The sequence below is a fragment of the Schistocerca cancellata genome, chromosome 7 (genome assembly GCF_023864275.1).
Source record: "Schistocerca cancellata isolate TAMUIC-IGC-003103 chromosome 7, iqSchCanc2.1, whole genome shotgun sequence".
Taxonomy (NCBI): domain Eukaryota; kingdom Metazoa; phylum Arthropoda; class Insecta; order Orthoptera; family Acrididae; genus Schistocerca; species Schistocerca cancellata.
In genome coordinates this window covers 321,757,878-321,777,660 of record NC_064632.1, presented here as the reverse complement: position 1 = coordinate 321,777,660, position 19,783 = coordinate 321,757,878, and the positions used below count along the sequence as shown (strand labels likewise).

The window sequence follows — 19,783 nt, the reverse complement described above, 5'->3', positions numbered from 1 at the left end:
TTACAGTCTTTCTTACCATCTGCCACTCGCGAGTGGAACAGGGGAGGGGGGGATCATTTAGTGGTACCAGAAGTGCTCCCCTCCACACACCATCAGGTGGTTGGCAGAGCATTGATGTAAACGTAGAAAACGACATGAACCCATAAAACAAATATTTGGGAAAGTAGATGCCAGGCTGAGACTCATTGGGAAAATCTCGAGACAATATAGTTCATCTACGAAGGAAGTGGATTACAATACCCTCGTTGGACCGATTCTGAATAATTGTTCATCAGTTTGAGATCCTCATAATGTAGGATTAATAGAAGAGGTAAAGAAGACTCAACGAAGAGCGGCACGTCTCGTCACAGGATCATTTACTAGGAGCGGGAGCGTTACGGAGATAATCTCTAGTGACAGATGTTATAACAGAGGCGTCGTGCATCATGGACACGTTTACTGTCGAAATTTCGATAGAGTACATTGCGAGAAGCGTCGGACATGTTACTTACTGCCATATATGTCTTGCGAAATAACCACATCGGGAAAATCGGAAAAAAAAATAGATGTCATTCGGAGCACTGCCGACAATCATTCTACCCACTTGCCATTCGAGAATGAAACAGGAAACTGGAAAAAAAGAGAATGGTGCCGTAAATACCCTCCTCTACACACCGTGAGGTGGCTTTCTTCCACTTGTACTCGTATTCATAACTAACAGGTGTATTCTTAGAGCTCTCTCGATATTAAAAAAACACCTTTAACTTCTTATAGGTCACTGTTTGGATGGATTTAAAACACGCAAAATTCCTTGAACCACTTTTTTAGTGTTAATGATTTGTCAATTGACGTGGCAAGCGCTTATGCACCTGACAAGGGGAATCTGAAGAGAGGAAGCGCAGGTTCGAGAGGTAAATGCTGACTTATTCACGTCAGCGGTTGTGAAAAAAACGGTTCCTGGAGATTTACTATGATGGTGAATTTGCAATCAGAAAATGTTTAAAGAAAAACTGGATGAGGTAAATTAATATTGCTTAAACTCCTTGAAAAGCAAGCCTATGTATGAGAAGTTTCCCAATCCTGTTAAAATTCTAATAATAAAATCCTTTGATAGTGGAAACCAGTAAAACATTCAGAAACTAATTAGATAAATAATGACACAGTATACTGTAATTTTACTTACCAGTAACAGTTAAACCCAGGTAAATTTACATCTAAACATTAATTAAAGGAAATATGACGTTGAGTGACGTGTAAACAAAGACAGCGTACTTTGACAGCTGTCAGATTCAAAGCTCCTCCTAATACGTTAACTTGAACTAATGGCGAGTAAGCTACTTCTTTGTAGTTCGTCGGTGAAAATAACTTCAGTGGCTGGTGCCTCAACTTACACGTCTGGCCACCTTTCACAGTACAATACACAAATTCTCCTCTCTAAAATACTGTATATACACATCGAAGCACACCCTTCCAAAAGACATACAACGCATGCAACGGCTAGAACAAATACACTGAAAAGCAAAAACAAATAAATGATGGCAATAATTACTGTTAGTGGTGGGCTCAACAATCACTGAAGGAGAACAATCTTTACAATACACTAGTTCTATTTACGGAAAGAAACATTAAGAAATAGTCTATTACAAAGCAAAAATAAATTAAATTGGTTACAATTGTGAGTTTCTCGAAGAGAAGGATGGTTTTGAGTCTTACCTGTTCTGGGTTGGTGTGATGTGGCGACGGCGATAGAAGCAGTTTGAAGTTGCTGATATGAATCCTGTAAGTTGATCCAGTCGTGTCCTTGACGTTAATGTATCCTCTTTTCCTTACATATTGCTTCTCGTGTCCTTGACGTTAATATATCCTCTTTTCCTTACATATTGCTTCCGTGGCGGCGGTAACAAGTTGCATAGCATCCATTTGTCGAAGGCTGGAAAAAAATACCGTAACTGTTTATACAGCACCTGAGGTCGTATTAGTTCAGCTGCACCTTTCACATACGGTATTTTGGCACAGTCCACATGTCGTGTTTAAATTAACATTCCATTTCCTATAATTTGTCAATTGCAAAATTAGACAGTCCATCTGCTGTTAATATTCCCGCGAAAACAGTCACTTACGTAGCAACACAGTTCACAGTTTCCACATTGGCTGTTAGTGTTTTAGCATACCTCATATATCGTAGTCAAGAAAATGATGAATATTAAATTCACAGTCCATGTAACGCAGTTCAGTTCTAAACCGACGACAACATTGTCTGTTTACGAGTGCATTATCACTGCCACAAGCATCTTTATGCAAAAACCAACATCGCTCGCATAATACAACGTCTGTTTAGAATGTCCATAAAAAAGTCAAATTTCAAACACCATTACTAAACACACTACTTGCTTTCGTACCTCCACGTTCACGTGCCATCTGTGACTGACTACCACACTGTTCGACGCGACAGCTATCGATTACCTCTCTTGCTCCACAGTTCTTACAATACTTCTGCCTATTGCATTCCATTTCACACAATTTCATTTAATAAAACTATTTGAAAGATCATCAGAAAAAATCTATGTTTTACATAAGGAACTCATACAGAAAATACACTCCTGGAAATTGAAATAAGAACACCGTGAATTCATTGTCCCAGGAAGGGGAAACTTTATTGACACATTCCTGGGGTCAGATACATCACATGATCACACTGACAGAACCACAGGCACATAGACACAGGCAACAGAGCATGCACAATGTCGGCACTAGTACAGTGTAGATCCACCTTTCGCAGCAATGCAGGCTGCTATTCTCCCATGGAGACGATCGTAGAGATGCTGGATGTAATCCTGTGGAACGGCTTGCCATGCCATTTCCACCTGGCGCCTCAGTTGGACCAGCGTTCGTGCTGGACGTGCAGACCGCGTGAGACGACGCTTCATCCAGTCCCAAACATGCTCAATGGGGGACAGATCCGGAGATCTTGCTGGCCAGGGTAGTTGACTTACACCTTCTAGAGCACGTTGGGTGGCACGGGATACATGCGGACGTGCATTGTCCTGTTGGAACAGCAAGTTCCCTTGCCGGTCTAGGAATGGTAGAACGATGGGTTCGATGACGGTTTGGATGTACCGTGCACTATTCAGTGTCCCCTCGACGATCACCAGTGGTGTACGGCCAGTGTAGGAGATCGCTCCCCACACCATGATGCCGGGTGTTGACCCTGTGTGCCTCGGTCGTATGCAGTCCTGATTGTGGCGCTCACCTGCACGGCGCCAAACACGCATACGACCATCATTGGCACCAAGGCAGAAGCGACTCTCATCGCTGAAGACGACACGTCTCCATTCGTCCCTCCATTCACGCCTGTCGCGACACCACTGGAGGCGGGCTGCACGATGTTGGGGCGTGAGCGGAAGACGGCCTAACGGTGTGCGGGACCGTAGCCCAGCTTCATGGAGACGGTTGCGAATGGTCCTCGCCGATACCCCAGGAGCAACAGTGTCCCTAATTTGCTGGGAAGTGGCGGTGCGGTCCCCTACGGCACTGCGTAGGATCCTACGGTCTTGGCGTGCATCCGTGCGTCGCTGCGGTCCGGTCCCAGGTCGACGGGCACGTGCACCTTCCGCCGACCACTGGCGACAACATCGATGTACTGTGGAGACCTCACGCCCCACGTGTTGAGCAATTCGGCGGTACGTCCACCCGGCCTCCCGCATGCCCACTATACGCCCTCGCTCAAAGTCCGTCAACTGCACATACGGTTCACGTCCACGCTGTCGCGGCATGCTACCAGTGTTAAAGACTGCGATGGAGCTCCGTATGCCACGGCAAACTGGCTGACACTGACGGCGGCGGTGCACAAATGCTGCGCAGCTAGCGCCATTCGACGGCCAACACCGCGGTTCCTGGTGTGTCCGCTGTGCCGTGCGTGTGATCGTTGCTTGTACAGCCCTCTCGCAGTGTCCGGAGCAAGTATGGTGGGTCTGACACACCGGTGTCAATGTGTTCTTTTTTCCATTTCCAGGAGTGTAGCAAAGTGAACATAGTCACGCTTCATGTTCTACACTATATAACCAAATGAATAATATTTTATATCAGAAATATGTCTATGAAGTCCAAGGTAGTAACAGAAAGGGGAAAAAAATTATATCTTGTTATTAGTCATGGCATTGCACGGTCCACTGAAAAGCTCAGCCCGAGTACGCCAATCCAAACGCCTGGAGCTCTTGAACTAAATAACTTTTTCTGGAAGCCTATCATTTTCCCCTGTTACGACGCAGAAGTATGAAAGTTGGCTGAAAGGAACCTACAACCTTCTTCTGTAACGGTGTGACGTCAGCCTCGAGCTCGCAACCATTCAAACAGCAGGGTGTCGACAAATGGGAAATAAATGTCCGAGCTCAGACTTTCATGTCAGATGTAAAGTGCGTTAATGATGGCACGTTGGCACCAAATTTCACCACAATTCCTCCCAACACTACTGTGGATTTGTCACACAACGGGGTCGATACGAAAAGGCCTCAGGAGGTAGTATAAAGGGTGCCAATGAAACCACCTCATGCCTTGCGGCGTTTATTTACATACATTTCGTGGTCTAAAACGACAGTTAAAGTGCGTTTGGAAACAGATTGACCTTCCTGACAACATTCAACACTGCTGAAGTCGCCTAGACGATTCACCCCTTTCTCTAAGGACACTGTGGAACTGCAATCCCATTGAACATTGTAATCTGTTTCTACAGGATAGAGCGGATTAGGTTATGGTTGTGGAAAGCGGCCGTAATGAGTTACTGTTAGTTACACAAACACACAATCTTTTATTTTCCTAAGAACGACTTCATTACACATTGCTTTAAAAGGATCAAATTAAAACAATACAGCTGAAGGATAGGTTAAGAAAACTTGCGGTACCTCCTGGGTTGAAGGCCCAAAACCACACCAAAAACAAGAATGGCTGAAGGCCTGAACAGAAGTTATTAGAAATTGCTTTAAAGAATACACACGGCTGAAGGCCTTTAAAAAAGAAAAGAAATATGAGACGTGGCATGAGCCCCCTCCCAGATTTCTATCTTAGTCTGAGTAATTCGATCTTCCTCTCTAATTGCATGCAGTGAAAAGTCGCTATTCCTTCACACGCGGACTTCCCACGCAGCGTCTTTCATCACCCAGGTGGTCCAGTGACAGGCGGGCTCTGTTAATCCTGAAAGGGTTAAGCCGACAGGTGTGAGGGAGTTGAGTGAATGCTTTCCAGACACCGATATTGTCATAAGAGCTGCGGAGACACGCCCGCAGGGGCCTGAAGGAGTGGCTGGGCTAGAGATTCGGTTACTTTGCAGAAACGTAGCGAAAACCTTTTCTGGTGGGGCTACCAGTGAGGCGTGGGAATGACTTGTGTTCCCAGGCAGTCTTGGCGGGCAAATTCCCGCGTTTTCTGCAAAATCGTAACTGTGATTGGCTTGCTCAGGGGATAGCTCCGTGACGTAGCAAAATCGGTGCAGAAATTGGCGCCAAGAATCTCCATTGGTGGAATGGTGGTGCTTCAGCAATAGAGTGGAATTTTCCGCCGGTTTTCGAGTTGCTGATTGGAACGTTTAACCACGGCCACTGTCGTGGGGGCAGAAACGTTCTATGTTTGGCTTGTACGGATGCTCTTGAGAGAGTCAGCCCTCGCCTTTCAGTCGGAGTAGGTTACAAGACCGAGCTCTCGCTGCTCTGGACAGCCTGCATTCTGTTGGCTGTCTAATATACTTTTATTTAATTGTAACTGTTTGACGGAGTTGCTGAAGTTTCGTCTTCAACGTAACTTTCCAAGTACAGTTGGCAATTGAACGTTCTGCGTACAAGCGGCCTATGTTGTCTGTCTTGAGCAGTTTTGGCTAAAGTTGACTGTATTGGAGTTACTGTGTGACTTCACTTGTTAAAATCAATCACTGTACCATCAGTGATTGTGTGGCGAGCCTTCTTTGTCTCCCTCAGAGGCTCATTAGTATTGCTAGGAAGTCTTTAGTCTGGAACAACCAGCCCAGGATAATTTGTTTCGGGCTATACTCGCGACATTATCATCACCACGACGGGACGTCGAAGCAAGCAGGCATCGCCTCCGGCACGCCAGATCGTGTCCTTGCAGTTATGAAGACAGCTTGGTAATGTACGTCCGCAGCACCGGCAAAGCAGGCATTTTTGCTAGGTGATAATCAGAGCTCAGGAGAGTGCGCCTGTTCGTCTTATCTAACTTTGTTCTGTCTTGGGTGTTCATTGTCTGAGTTCTCACTACTGTAGCAGCAATTAATGTTGGGTTGGCTGTGTGTTTTTCTTTAGATTTGAGTTGCAAGGAATTGGCTCTACATACCACTTCGTCATAAATGTCACAATCAAGTTTATGGAGAACTTCACCTTCACAGCATTTGCTTGAGTATCCAATTTGAGCCAATTTGATGTATTGTAAATGTTTCATGTGTTTTGTTTACTGTTTTGAGTTTAGTCATAATAAATCATATTGTTATTTTGGACAGAACTTTCATTCTGTTAATCGGTAGAGCACCCCTATCATTTCTCACAACGTTAATGAAACTTTCCTTTATTTAACTTATTTATCAAATGAAATTATTGCAGGTGCCAAACTCTTTTCTACTCCACTTGCATGGTCGATTACAGTCAGTTCGCGTTTCTTTTTAATCCATGTGCAACAGCAAAAGTCGGAGTTAGAATAGGGGGGGGGGGGCTTAGAGCATCATTTACATATGAACATTCTAGAAGAATTTAAATACACTGCTAGCCCTGGCACCTCGCATAAAATGGCGACCCTTAGCCTCGGATCTTTCCTGTGAATCACTGATAAGCAAACAGTATTCTTAGTAGGAACATTCAAATTTTTTTCTCTATTTTTTTTAATAATTAATACCCAAGTTCTTTTTCTTGTAGTTCCGCGATTAGTTTTTAAGTAGCGGCGCATGATTACAGTTTTTGTCTTCAGCGTATATATTTTTTGTTTGTTCATTGTTTTACGTGTTTCTTTGATGTGGTGTCCATAGCACATCACACTTAGTCGGGTTTGTGTGCGGTTTCTGTACCACAACAAATTGTGCATGTAATTACAGGGCTGGAACGGCGTTGTTGAAATTTTATGTCTATGTGGAAAAATATATGGAGTAGATTATTTTTATTGTGCATTTTAGATAAATTTATTTTTCATGAATGATCACGAGAAGTAAGGCATGACTATTATCGAGCGAAGCTAAAACAAAAGAGGATAGCATAATGGATAAGGGGCAGTTTACTGACGGGGATAGGTTCGGAGATGTGATGGGCACATTTTTAGCAGGACAGGACGACAGGGTCATTGATGAGGAAGGTGATTTGGACGCGATCTTAGAGCAACGTCGCGGCCGTGATTATCATAGTGAGGTAGAGGATGAAACAGAGACAGGAATACAGGTCGAGACGGTAGCAGAAGTTTATAATCAAAAGAACGAGAGCAGACAGGGGCCAGCTCGGTCACGTCAGAGCTCTAACGCCCAGGTGTCCAGAATTACATCTCCCATGTGTGACGAGGATCAAAAAGGTGACATAAACCCAATACTGAGCTTCCTACGATCAATGAAAGAAGAAGCTGACGAACAACACAAGAAGAAGATGAGAAACAGCATAAGAAAGAGAAGGAAGAAGATGAGAAAGAACGTCAGAAGGAGAAGGAAGAAGCTGAGAAACAGAATGAGAAGGAGAAGGAAGAAGCTGACGAACAGCGTAAGAAGGACACTGAGGCAGTAATTTCGCATATAGGGGAAATTCGTGGGGAATTACTAACAATAAAGAAAGAATGTGGAGAAGCAAAACAAATGTCAATTGTAGCACAAAAAGTAGCAGGCCTAGCCAAAACGGCAGCAACAGGGGCAATGAAAATCGCAAAAGTAACTTCTCAACTCGCTGGGCGCTTGCGACGCGCGACACAAGACCACTCAAAATCCCTAGCGTTCTTAAAAACTCAAGGTAATATCGCGGTTACGAACATCACGAAACGAATGGAAGAAGTAGAGAGTCGGATAGCATAACTACAGCAAAACGGGCACACGAGCACTGCGCGTTCGGATACCAATGATGGAGTACACAGAATTGTGACTCCAAGGAAAAGCTCGCCGTGCTCTAGCCCAGTGACAGAGTGCAGAACTAACAATGCACACGCAGAAACAGCGAGTAATAGCTCCAATTATTGTAGCCCACTTAGGAGAGTCAATTCGGAGTGCAACTTCCACTGTGATACAGAGGTAGCACATCACAGTTATCAGCAAGATAGATCAGGACACTCAGTAGACGTGCAAGTATCGGAAACGAGTGACAACACACGTGCAAGTCGGACAGGATTTTGATCAGAATCACTTCCTGTCGATACTAAAATTCCAGAAGTTCAAAGATAATGGGGGGTCGATGCATCCGAAGAGCTGGGTGATGCAGTTTACAAATTCATAACCGTCGTCATGGCCAACCCAGGCAAAATTAGAATTCATGTGTGGACACATCGAAGGCCAAGCCGCAGAAAAGATGCGGGGTGTGGCAGCGACGTGTCGGACTTACCAGGAATTTGTTGGTGCATTCCTGCGGACCTACTGGTCAAAGTAAACGCAAGACAGGATTAAAGAGGAAATAATATTTTGTCCTGAACGGGAAGTGTCCGGGCATAGGAGCGCCACCAAATTTCTTGATGATTTACTCAAGAAGAATCAGTTTTTAGATAGTCCATATAGCAACGGAGAAATCATTAAATTTTGCTTTTCCAAATTGCCAGTTAGGCATCAGCAGACACTTGTCGGGAAGTGTGGATCTGACATAGAAGCATTCAAGAATCTTTTGCGCGAACTCGAAGTAGTCTTTGATAAACAAGACGCAAAGTACAGGAAGAAGGCGCAAAATAACAAATACCACGGGCCAGCAAGGGAAGACGACAACAGATTGCATAATCGCACTGGTCAGTTAGGAAACCAGGCTTACGGAAATCAAGGTTACGCTATTCAAGGTTATGGAAACCAGAGACACGGAAACCAGAACGTCAGGGAACAGGGTCAATCTAGACAAGGAATCTGGGACAGGAGGAATAACGAAAAACGACCGTAATTGGAGAGAGCGAAACCAAGGACAACAGGAGAACCAGGAGACTGAAATTAGACCTGCAAATCCTAATGCACGTCAGAGGAGGGCGAGTCTGACAAGGGATTGGCGCTAGTCCATAGGACTCCATCATATCTCTCACACAAAGAAGTTCGTGGAATAATAGTAGTTTAAGTGGTGTACATAGTAGAATAGGCAAATATATGAACCTTTCTTCGGCGAACAACAATCGTTGCTTTAATAGATTAAGATTCTTAAAGTATTAACACGCTGCGTTGTCTCGCATAAGAATTTACTGCTGCTATCCTTTTTGGTTTATGTTCGCGACTTACAATGTAGATGAAGTAGGAGGCACTACCATTCCATGAGCAATGTTTTTGTCCTTTCCTGTCTGTCTGTCCATGTTGAGGGATAATGATGAGAGAGGAGACATCGCACAAACGGGCGCATACAAGAACGTGCTCCTAGAAGCGTTTCTGGGAAGTCGTGATACGCTCCATAGCGGCCACAACCAGTTCGCGAGACGTTCATAACAATGCTTGCAAGCACGCGTCAGTGCACTGCAATATTGTGGTATATCGTGTGATTTCGAGGATGAATATGGGCAATATTGTTTTTACAAAGATGCGCCAGCATCGTTGCCTTGCAAGCCTGGGTGAACCTGTGAGCGTTTGACTCCAATGGTGCCCTAGACGGTAGAAATGCCGGCATAATGCCCACCATGCCAATATGCTGGTTGGGGATTTAGTGTGCTGCTCGTGACTGTCACAGATGAATAACCAGGGACTTATACTTGGATATTCGTGACATACTGTGTAGCTGGCGAGCGGTGGGCGACGGAATCCTCAACAGGAACCAGTCCTGGCTTGGTCATATTACATTGCCTCTGGAAAGATGCCCTCTTGATCGCTAAAATAGCATCACATAGAAAACGAAGTTGCAACTATAAATTTTTGTCTTGTATAGCCATGGCTAACCCAGTCTCTGGAGTTTCAGTGAGGCGTAGTGAGAACTCGGAGGCCGTGTCGTAGGCGCGCACATCACTGTCGTCGTCAATAGCGGCGAGCAGCGAGACATCTCAGCGTAACAGGAATTATGTAAGAGTATTATATAAGGTAAAAAAAAGTATACCATATACTAGGAAAAGTTAAACTTTAGGATTTAACAATACCTAGATCCTTAATATTGTGGGGGTTTTCTACCACAAGTGTTTGGCGCACGACTGTTGGGATGCTATTTTTCAGGTCACCAAACCACAGACCCGAGATGGAGGGACGACAGGTGAGCAAAAGTAGAATAGCTGCATGTTCTTTATAGCTCAGTAAAACTTCAACCTGCAAAATAATATAATTTATTCAAAAAACATAGAATGTAGATCGTTGGCAAATGGTAGTTAATTCTTGAGCATGTCTACTGTCGATCTATATAAATAATAATAATATTAGTGCAGGCCCGCACATTGTGTTGTTCATCCAATACATAGCATCAGTTGTCACACATCATGTACAGTAGTGAGATCGTTCTTTACACAAATATCAAGATAAATTATTTCCATGTCTAGATTAGGTACACCAAGACTTTGTTATAATGATAGCCATAGATTAATAACTATAAAATTAAAATAAGAGTGTCTGAAATGACAGACCATCAATGTATCATTATGTTAACTTATTATAACATAGAAGGTCATGGGAAAAAGTTAGGCATAAGATTTTTGTCAGAATTGTGCAGATGACGTGTATCGTGGCAATGCAGACGCCAGCCAGAGAAAAAACAAGAGGTCTTCGGCTACCTGCAGGAAGGGGAGCGTCAGCGCGCCACCTAACGAGAAGGGCGCGGGAGCGTCCGGTCCTCCAAGCTGACGGTCACCGGGCCGTATACCTGAGGGATTAGGCGGGATCCTCGCTGGGCCACAAGCGAAAGTGAGGCTGGCCGTTGACACTGACACGCGACCCACACGCAACAGCCAGCTAGCTCTCCGGACGCGGCAGCCGTTTGGAGGGATTCCCTGCGGCAGACCACGTTGTCGTGAGTACACGAAGAAGATCACGTATGGTGTCAGAACCTCTGCCTCATGTGCCTCAGGACAGAAAGGGACGCTATATACTCACCTGTTTGGGTTTTTACAACTCACTAGCAATGGCCGATCTGCATACACAAAGCAGTATCTTGCCACAAACTCTAACAAATGAATTGTCTCATTTCTAACTTCTCCTCCCTATTAGAGAGCAGTTGTAGCAATCGTCGCTCCTAGTTCGATCCTGTATGGGCGACCTCACACACTTGTGGAGTCACTCTACATGCCATCATCCCTCGTCCAACTTCAATATTGGGAAACGTAAGATACTGTCCAGGGAGAGAAGAGATCTGGACTAGTGATGCATCCCAACTAGTAGACCTCAGAGACATTTAATCGACATGAAGAGAGCCTATCACTATGTCTTCCTACCGTACTGCTGTGATCATATGCTTGGGTCTTGCTGCAATCTCAACAGCGTACTGCAAATGCTCCAGCACACCCTATTGCTGTTGCAACAACGTAGCAACAACACCCAACGTTTAGCCCTGTGTGATGTCAGTACTGTGGCCCCATCCCAAAAGCCCCCCCTCCGATGCTCAAGACATGAAACCACGTGCATCAATGCATATGACTCAACATACCAACCCCCTCAGAGAAACTAACAAATTTGTGAAGTGCTTCGAATATTTCTAACAATGTGATTTAGTACCTCATTCTCAGCACAGTCATGAGCATTGTGCAATGTGCAAGCACAAATTGACACCCCATGAACCTTGCTTTTTTTCTCAAATTTCTTTCTCTAGTGCTGTTTTTGTAATGTATGTTATACCTTGTATGTGTTTGTGTTTTGCATTGTAATTCTTATGTAAGTAATAGAGTGGGGCGCACAAATTACTGTATTGTTCTCCACACCATGTTTTTTTGTATTCTGTATTTATTTTTGTGTGTATGCAAACAGTGTGCCTGAAGTCCCCATAAACTGAAGCAGATAACACCACTGTCATTGTGAATGGACCATCAGTTCAGGGAACATTTTGTAAAGGTTATTCTTGCTGCTGGGAGACAGAATGAATTGGGGGTTGCAATTAGATTCTGAAAGCTCACAAAGAGATTGTTAACTTAAATAGTAACGTGTGATTCAGTTCAGGTTAGTTTAATGATTGAAATTGTTGTAACAACTTGGGCATTTAATTGCGGAGCACTCCAACTCTGATTGTAAAGAATAAACTGCTCCATATTTGGCTCACATGCCCGGGCCATATTTAGTGTGAATGTCTGTGTGAATCGGTGTTTGGAAGGGGCTCCCTGGGTATGGATGTGTGATGTGACTGTTAGAGTTCCATATTAAGTAGGTGAAGTTGGCTACATCATAAATAATCCTCCCTCTATGAGCTGCATTTTTCAGTTGCAGTGATTTTTTTTATAGAGTGCAGCATGTGGAGTCAGTTTGCAAGATTGTTCTTGAGCGATTGACTCACTACCTTGCTCCTAAGTGAGCGAACCGCTCACCAATTACAATCTAAAATGGCGTAGGGGCTATGAGAGGTGGCATGAGCCCCCTCTCATATTTCTATCTTAGTCTAAGTAATTCAATCTTCCTCTCTAATTGCATGTGGTGAAAAGTCGCTATTCCTACACGCGGACTTCCCACGCAGCGTCTTTCGTCACCCGGGTGGTCCGGTGACAGGTGGGCTCTTCTGATCTTGAGAGGGTTAAGCTGACAGGTGTGAGGGAGTAGAATGAATGCTTTCCAGACGCCGACATTGTCATAAGTGCGGCGGAGACACGCCCGTAGGTGCCCGAAGGAGTGGCTGGGCTAGAGATTCCGTTACTTCGCAGAAACGTAGCGAAAACCGTTTCTGGTGGGGCTACCAGCGAGGCGTGGGAATGACTTGTGTTCCCAGGCAGTCTTGGCGGGCAAATTCCCGCGTTTTCTGCAAAATCATAACTGTGATTGGCTTGCTCAGGGCATAGCTCTGTGACGTAGCAAAATCGGCGCAGAAATTGGCGCCAAGAATCTCCATTGGTGGAATGGTAGTGCTTTGGCAATAGAGTGGAATTTTCCGCCGGTTTTGGAGTTGCTGATTGGAACGTTTAACCACAGCCACTGTCGTGGGGGCAGGAACGTTCTGTGTTCGGCTTGTAAGGATGCTCTTGAGAGAGTCGGCCCTCGCCTTTCGGTCGGAGTAGGTTACAATACTGAGCTCTCGCTGCTCTGGACAGCCTGCCTTCCGTCGGCTGTCTAATATACTTTTATTTAATTGTAACTGTTTAACAAAGTTGTTGAAGTTTCGACTTCACCGTAACTTTCCGAGTACAGTTGGCAATTGAGCGTACTGCGTACAAGTGGCCTTTGTTGTCTGTCTTAAGCAGTTTTGGCTAAAGTTGACTGTATCGGAGTTACTGTGTGACTTCACTTGTTAAAATCAATCACTGTACCGTCAGAGATTGTGTGGCGAACCTTCTTTGTCTCCCTCAGAGGCGCATTTGTATTGCTAGGAAGTCTTTCGTCTGGAACAACCAGCCCAGGATAATTTGTTTTGGGCTATACTCGCGACATTATGATCACCACGACGGGACGTCGAAGCAACCAGCCATCGCCTCCGGTACGCCAGATCGTGTCCTTGCAGTTAAGAAGACATCTTGGTAATGTATGTCCGCAGCACCGGCAAAGCAGGCAATTTTGCTAGGTCATAATCAGAGATCAGCAGAGCGCGCCTGTTCGTCTTTTCTAACTTTGTTCTGTCTTGTGTGTTCACTGTCTGAGTTCTCACTACTGTAGCAGCAATTAATGTTGGGTTGGCTGTGTGTTTCTCTTTAGATTTGAGTTAGAAGGAATTGGCTCTACATACCACTTCATCATAAATGTCACAATCAAGTTTATGGAGAACTTCACCTTCACAGCATTTGCTTGAGTATCCAATTTGAGCCAATTTGATGTATTGTAAATGTTTCATGTGTTTTGTTTACTGTTTTGAGTTTAGTCATAATAAATCATATTGTTATTTTGGACAGAACTTTCATTCTGTTAATCGGTAGAGCACCCCTATCATTTCTCACAACGTTATGAAACATTCCTTTATTTAACTTATTTATCAAATGAAATTATTGCAGGTGCCAAACTCATTTCTACTCCACTTGCAGAGTCGATTACAGTTAATCCATGTGCAACAGCAAAAGTCGGAGTTAGAAAAGGGGGGAGGCTTAGAGCATCGTTTATGTATGAAGATTCTAGAAGAATTTAGTGTTAAATACTCTGCTAGCCCCGGCACCTCGCAAATACTCGGCTGAAGGCCATACACATGACATTGAACAACTCAGAACTTAAGGCCTGAATAACAAGAATTTCAGGAAAAATTTAAAAAAATTAGTTTTAAACAAACCAATTTTCAATTTTTAATTTAAGACGTCTGAAGGCCTTATTTTAAAATTAAAAGAAAGTAAATGAGAAGCCTTATTTTAAAATTAGAACAAAATAAATTAATACACAGCTGAAGGTCTCACACAGTACCTCAGACTAAAATGAAAATCGCAATCTAAAACCAACAGAACAGTGGTCCTCAGAAGTGTTCCAAGGGTCGGCCTGAGGAGGTAGGTCTAACGTAAGGTGAGGTGCGACACGCAGGCAAAGGTAAGGCTAAACACTTGGATGGCAACCCGACCCAGGGACGGCTGAAAGACTGACCAACAACCTAATCAATTCCCTTCTGACCGACCAACGCCGCGGCAGTGGAAAGTATCAGCCGAGGACGAAGACACCAGCATCACTACGTCTTCAAAATTGACCAAGGCACAATAACCACTCTAAGAAAAAAATATGAACAAACAACTAAAAGGCTGTCGAGCTGCACGCCATGCCAGACAGCATCAGCACGGTGAGGAAAACCACACTGCTGGAAAACTACGCCAACAACCAGGGCAAGTAACTGGGGCGTTAATGACCACAAGGCAGAAAATACTGCTGGTGCACTTCACTGATGAGTAACAACTAATTTAATAGTTAGAGACCATACAGGAAGATGGCTGCAAAATTTCACCAGTTCCACCATATGTTGCTGCTAGCTGGAACGGCCCAGGAAGCAATGACCCACAATGACCGAAGAGACATCACAGCAGTTGAAGTTTAACAGATTAACTGATCACTCAGCTTCAGAGTCCAGGTTCGGTGGGCAAGCTCTCGCAGCTAGCGCCTCACAATCCGACCGCTTGTGCACGCCGCCCAGCGGTTCCGCCCTAACCCCCGCCGCGGAGACTTCCTCCCTGCTCTGTCCCAACCGAACTACTGCCACACACAGCACCACACGGAAAATATAACGGTCACACCAAAGATGGTACAGCAGTACTAGTATCGAGAAGCGCTGCTGCTGCTACTGGCAGAGGCAAGTTATTATGGTAGCAACTCAAGGAGAAAGAAGACGCCACGCGATTGTGACAAAATGCCAAAGAACAATGTGAGCGCGCCACAGCTCAAACATGATCTAACCACTTTTGAGCGTAGCACGGCTGTAAGTTTTGCTCTGGAATAAAGGCTGGAATCATTAATGACCGTTCAAAATCGTTCGATGAAATCTGAACGTGATGCGAAGCAGCAAAAGATTTTATGCTTTTTGAAATCTCCTGTTTCCCGCCCTCCCATGGTGTAATCATTGAGGGAGGGGGGGAGGGGGTTGCGATACATTGGCACATGCGTGAATATGACTGAAAAAGGTCGCTCTAACAGCCTTCAGCTCGGAAACACCCTCGATGTCACCTGTGCACTTTTGTGGAGCTTCACAGATACAACCCTTGGCGCCTGCGGGCAGGCAACCCGTTCGACACCCTACAGCTGAGGCCTGCTTGCAGGTATCTGGAATCTGAGCGGTATCGACGGTGTTGCTTGGAATCGGTGAAGGATAGCCTAGGAAACGGTCAAGGGTTGTCTCTGTAGAAGCACACTTTTCAAGTCCTCAACAAAGGTGAATGGGTGACACCGAAAGTGGCGCCGAAATAGGGGCATTTAGAAGGACCCTTTTGCGATTTTATTTATGTACGTGTCAATGTCGACGCTGCCCCTCTCACCTCCCCCCCCCCCCCTCCCTGCGATTACGCTGCAGATGGGCGCGAAGTAAGAGGGTCGGGAAAGCATTAACACCCGCTGGTACTTCGAATCACATTCAAAATTCGTCGAATGATCCTGAATGGTCCCTAGTGGTCCCTCCCAGGATACCATACGAAAAACTGCGGTCGCGCTGCGCTCCAAGGGGTTAGATCATGTTCAGTGAGGTTGCACTGGCACATGTCGATAGAGTCAAAGGCTGTCAAGAACTTCGTTCTGTTGCACATCCCACTGCAACTGTCATTTTCGCCTGTGAACTATGTATACATGAATGCCCCAAGGCAAGGGGTGATTTCATTTACGCCCTTTAGGATACCTCGTGAGGCCTCTTCGTATCGATTCTAAGCGTCGCTGTGTCTGGAATGTTTTCATCGCTCGCCCATACGAAAACCTGGCTATTTCAACGCTGGACGTCACGGCTCTGATATCCATCGCAGAGCCGTCAGGAGAACGGGTGAGAGGTGGTGAAAGGAGGGAGGAGTGTGACGACCTTCCAATCATATGCCTCGTCCACGGCTGCGTTGGGCAGAATTCTGGTGCCAGTGTGACATAATTAACCCACTTTAAACTTAAAAAAAAAATCAAATGGCTCTGAGCACTATGGGACTTAGCTTCTGAGGTCATCAGTCCCCTAGAACTACTTCAACCTAACTAACCTGAGGACATCACACACATCCATGCCCGAGGCAGGATTCGAACCTGCGACCGTAGCAGTCGCGCGGTTCCAGACTGTAGCGCCTAGAACCGCTCGGCCACCCCGGCCGGCCTTTAAACTTCACAAAAGCTTCTGAGCTATGGCCTTTTTTCGCACGTGTCGACGCCTTACTGTCTGAAGCGTCGCGGAGCTCGAAAGTGATGTCGCAGAGTGTCTTGCTTTTGTACCATACGGGGTAAAGTTAAAGACATCTTTGAGCCAAGTTTCAAACCTCTGCGTCATCGTCGGGAAAAATGATGGAATTGCAACGAAGTGACACTCTAATTCCTTTGCGCAGTTAGTCCTTGCAGACAAATCTTGTGTAAGTTTCTGTTAGGCTAACGTATCTTTCCAGCATGATGCTGTTGTGGTAAACGATTTTCAGATAGTTCGCAGGAGAGCTTCTGTAAAGTTTGGAAGGTAGGATACGAGGTACTGGCAGAAGTAAAGTTGTGAGGACGGAGTATGAGTCGTGCTTGGGTAGCTCAGTTGGTAGAGCACTTGCCCGCGAAAGGCAAAGGTCCCGAGTTCGAGTCTCGGCCCGGCATTCAGTTTTAATCCGCCAGAAAGTTTCATATCAGCGCACACTCCGCTGCAGAGTGAAAATCTCATTCTGGAAATATCCCCCAGGCTGTGGCTAAGCCAAGTCTCCGCAATATCCTTTCTTTCAGCAGTGCTAGTTCCGCTAGGTTCGCAGGAGAGCTTCTGTAAAGTTTGGAAGGTAGGAGACGAGGTACTGGCAGAAGTAAAGTTGTGAGGACGGAGCGTGAGTCGTGCTTGGGTAGCTCAGTTGGTAGAGCACTTGCCCGCGAAAGGCAAAAGTCCCGAGTTCGAGTCTCGGCCCGGCACACAGTTTTAATCTGCCAGAAAGTTTGATTTTCGGGTACTTCTAGCAAAATGCAAGATGGTCTGTACCTCCGTATTGAAACACGAGAGTAGAGAAATTATAAGTTCACATTTTTCGTATCACTGTATGCCGCGCCACTTGACAATTGCCGTGCTTTACTTGAAGTGCCGAGTATTAGCCGATATAAGTCACACTCGAATACCCTGACATTAAATGAACCTGCGACAGAGATAAGCAGAGAGAGCATTGACGTCAGTGGAAAACTGCAGTCTCATGCTTATCCTAAGCAGGTTAAGAGTAAAAGATGGATGCTTTTCACGGTCAACGGGATTCTGAAACAGTCTTCGTATAAACATGGCCGTGTAACTCTTGACGCGAGAAGCTGTAACATGCCCTATATTTACCTTGTTAAATATTTAAAAAGAGACAAGGGAACGATATTTCACTAAGCAACACGTCCTTTTAATGAATATTCCTCGTAGCACTTTATGTCTGAAAGCAGTGCCCAGTGAACTGCATCCATCCGGGAAAACACATTTCTGAATAAAATGTGGGCGGTGAGGTATTGCACCGAGTAGATACCACGCACGCGGTATTTCCGGTCAAAGGAAGAGTTTTATCTGCATGAAATATACAGGGGATAATACTCTCGAGTTATTCGTGTGATGGAGTATTCAGTGCGGATTATTTGCATATCGCTTAGCGCTGATGTGTTCAGTGTGGGAATGAGAGCCGAGATCCTATCGCGAATCTGAGTGACCTAGATACTAACTGCACAACATTTTTCTAAACGCAAAACTACATTCAGTTTTAGTGCGAGTAGTTCCTTAATAGAGGGACCATTCATTCAGTAACGTGGAAGAAGATTGCGTTACTTACAGTAACATGCAGTCTTCCTCAGCCTCTGCTTAGTTATTGTAATTTTAGTTAAATGAAGACCGGATGAGTATACCTGACCTTGTAATTCTCGATCGTATTTCTCATTAAGAAATGATGAGCTTTTGGTGGATACTAAATTTCACTGAGTGGTCAGCTTTCTCTCTGGAAACAATGTTAGGTATTGGGTATTAACTGCTGCAACCGCCCAGGTAGCTGCTCGTGTTAAATCTCTGTTCCTGGGATGGTGAGGTAAGCCGGCCCCCGCCCAGCAGACTGACCACCCTGGGTGTGGGTTTTAGGCGGTTTCCCAGATCCTAATCAGTGAATGCCGGGCTGGTACCCAAATCTCGCCTCAGTAACACGCTTCGCAAACATTTAGAAAGATTTCGCTCACTTTCACATGAATAACGCTACATGCACACAGTTCGGGTACACACAATCTATCAAGGAGGGTGTGGGTGGGTGATGGGGGGAGAACTGGGCGGCGGCAGGAGGACATCCAGCCATCCCTTCAATTAACAAAATCCGTTCATAACCATGTCGACCCTGCGCCGATGCGAGACACAATGCGAAAGCAAAAGAAGACTGGGAATAATCTGCCGAAGTTGCTTCTTTCCTCATAGACTGCATATCCGAAGGCCACATTTACAGAATTGATATATAAATTCTTTTATCCACGTCTTCCTTTGTAATAACCCCTTTGCAAATGAGTAATTATACTCTTTCCTGATACGTAGATGATATACAGCTCCCAAATAAAGAACCCTGTAACCTGTTTCTTATTCAATACCACGCTGCATTCATTCAAGAGGAGATTGAGACTTCCATCACTGACATTGCTTTCCTCTGGGTATATCCCATATCCCAGCTGCTTTCTTTCTGTCCAAGAGTGAAGCAGTATCCCTATACATTACTCTATTATTTCTCGCTCCTCTTCTGACCAGTCAAAACTACTTCTTCATATTTGATTACTCCTGTACTTCTACCATATATTTTTGTTTGTCGTCATTACCGACTTTTCTGAAACACCGTACACTCGTTACTTGATTTATTATTATTATTATTATTATTATTATTATTATTATTATCTGCTGCCCATGTGTTATGCATGTTATAGCGTTAACGTCTAAGAAAATCAGGTTAAATCTAAAAGAGGATCTAAAGTATCTAATATTGCCAGGTG

General features: G+C 44.9%; 1 non-coding gene across 1 annotated transcript; it reads left to right on the top strand.

The window, feature by feature from the left end:
• The first annotated feature begins 17,347 nt into the window (after window positions 1-17,347).
• Trnas-cga (transfer RNA serine (anticodon CGA)) lies at window positions 17,348-17,422 on the top strand. The gene has a single exon. It is a non-coding gene; the product is annotated as a tRNA-Ser (tRNA).
• The last annotated feature ends 2,361 nt before the right edge of the window (window positions 17,423-19,783 follow it).